Raw genomic sequence first — 2,645 nt, 5'->3', positions numbered from 1 at the left:
TTGACCTACGTCCACTCCTCGGAGGCACCCTCCAAGTATTGCACTAACAAAATGTCTTTCATTTAGCTCACAGAGCTAGGCGGAGAAGCCTTTACAATAGACTCCTTTTCCCCAACCCCGGTGCGGCAGAGAACCGACTCCTTTTGCTTCCTCTTAAAGCGGGCAGAGAACCCAGAACTTTGCTGAAGTAGACCTCCCAAGAACCTCCCAAGGATGAAGGACGAAGAACGGAGATGACAACTTGGAACCTTACTTAGAGAAACCTTTGTGAACCCTCTCACAAACTCCCCCTCACAAGTTCCTCTCTCTCTCTCTCTCTCTCTCTCTCTCTCTCTCTCCCTCTCCCAAGGCTCTCTCAGGTCAAGACAGCAGCACTCAATATATTGTTGCATGAGAAAATTTGGGTCCTTTAAATAGAATTTCAAGAACCGACATTATCGTCCAGGATGATAGGAATATCGTCCTGGCTGATCAGTACAAAATAAGCTCAATCAGTCGGGACAAATCAGGATGATAAGAAATAATTAGTTATATCGTCCAGGCTGATACTATATCGTCTTGGACGATTAGTTCAAATTCGAGTACAATCATCCTAAACATCGCCCTGAACAGACTCTGGCCGATCTCAATCGTCCAGTCCATCGTCCTAGCCGATTCTGTGATTGGCCCGGCCGATGTGATCGTATCAATCAGCCTTAATTGCTTTCCATAATTACCAGATTAATTTAGGCATAATTGTGTTGTATCGGCCAGGACGATATAGGGATAGTCCGGGCCGATAATTTTAAAATAAAGAATACCTAAATTGATCATAGCGACTGATTCTTTTTGATTTGAGCCTATCGTCCTGGCCGATACAAGTATCGTCTAGGATGATTTGCTTAATGACGACTACTTAACCAGGATGCCCTAATTAGGATTTTTGTTTTTAGTTGAACCATCTTAGCCGATAGGAACTTCGTCCAGGATGATGTACTCAAAACAGAAAAACTCAGAAAACCCCTCAAGTATGTTTGTGTAAGGTTACTTAGCATTAGGAACCACTTTTACAATTGACTCAAGAAAGGAAAAAATACAGACTTGACTCAACCTAAATCTACTAGATCTTGAGCTGGCTTGAGTTGCATTCAATCGTGTGATCCTGGAAAATTGGTAGGCAAAGCAGTCGTAGAAAAAACATAAATATTTTCTATCATCAAAAGTCTAATCCATAATTTCAGATTCGCAACAACTTGAGCTTCTTTATCCATCTCCAATGTCTGTCTTTTCCATCATCTTCAAATATATTTTTTAAAACTAGTGCCCAAATAGACTTCCCATTACATTTGAATACCAGCTCCATTTGATCTTTCTGCAAGTCAGTAAGAATAAGAACTAGCATGATAACCTCCACTAGGTGCTGCATGAAAAAACTTTTTAACTAGGACTCATTCCACTCTTCATCCCTAATGAAAGCCTTGAGAAATTGAGTATCTTCATTCATCTCTACAACAAACGTAGGCCACTTCTTAATACTTTTATCAAAATTCCAAGCATCCTCTACTGTATTAATATCACAACAAGTAATCACCTACCATCTCAGTATCTGATGTAGAAATTTAGCTCCATTCAAAATGACTTTCCAAGTTGGATAGAAATATATTATCCTTCGTAAAATCAACTTCTAAAATCTTTTTATCAACGTCATCCAACACCTTTAAAAGAGGAGGCCAACCCTTTAGAAAAAACTTCCTTTCCATCCATTTGCTTTTAAAGAAATCATAGAAAACATCTTCCATCTAATTTTGATCTTTTATCAACAAGCCATTAATATCATTCACCTGATCTATCCAATTTTTGTTTTGCCTAGCTGTTGCATATGCATGGAAGACTTTTGAATTGTTATCTCCTTCTTCAATCCACCTAAGATGAGTAAAATGGAACTAATTTTATTGGATTTAGAATTTTCTACAAATAATTATAATTTTTCAAAGGTTGGGTGCATTTTTTAACTATGTTGACCAAAAGGTTAACTTTTTGATTTATGGTGATTTAAAGAAATTTGATATTTTTCATAAATATTAGAACTTGAGAGGATTCTAATGCCTTTGATTATGCTGTTTTTTTTAGTTTTACCCGCTAGTTATGAATTTTTAAAATTTGGACATTTAATTGAATTATTTAATTGCTTCATTAAGGAGGTTTTCTTATTTTTTCACCAAACTAACTCCAAACCTTTTGAAATCCCTCCAATGTCTCAAGAATGAACTATATGAGTGTTTTCAAGTGTTTAAAATTTATTTGAAATTTTTAAGTAAAGTTTAATTATTTATTTTAATTAATTATTTATTTTTTTAATTGCAAATTAAGGCCAAATTAGATGTCTAGTGATGGGGCTTTTAATTTTTCTAGATTGTATATTTAATTATGACTTTGGGCGATCAAGTCATTAATAAGAGTACATGTTTTAGATATCTTGGATCTATTGTTCAAAGTGATGGTGAAATTGATGGACATATTATCAGCAGAATTCAAGTTGGATGGTTAAAGTGGAGGAATGCATCAGGCTTGTTGTGTGATAGAAAAGTACCCCCCAAACTTAAGGAAAAATTCTATAAGATGGTAGTGAGGCCTGCAATGCTTTATGGTGCTGAATGTTGGCCATT

The sequence above is a fragment of the Dendrobium catenatum genome, unplaced genomic scaffold (genome assembly GCF_001605985.2).
Source record: "Dendrobium catenatum unplaced genomic scaffold, ASM160598v2 original_scaffold_43371, whole genome shotgun sequence".
Classification (NCBI taxonomy): Eukaryota; Viridiplantae; Streptophyta; class Magnoliopsida; order Asparagales; family Orchidaceae; genus Dendrobium; species Dendrobium catenatum.
Note: the sequence above shows the minus strand (reverse complement) of the source record.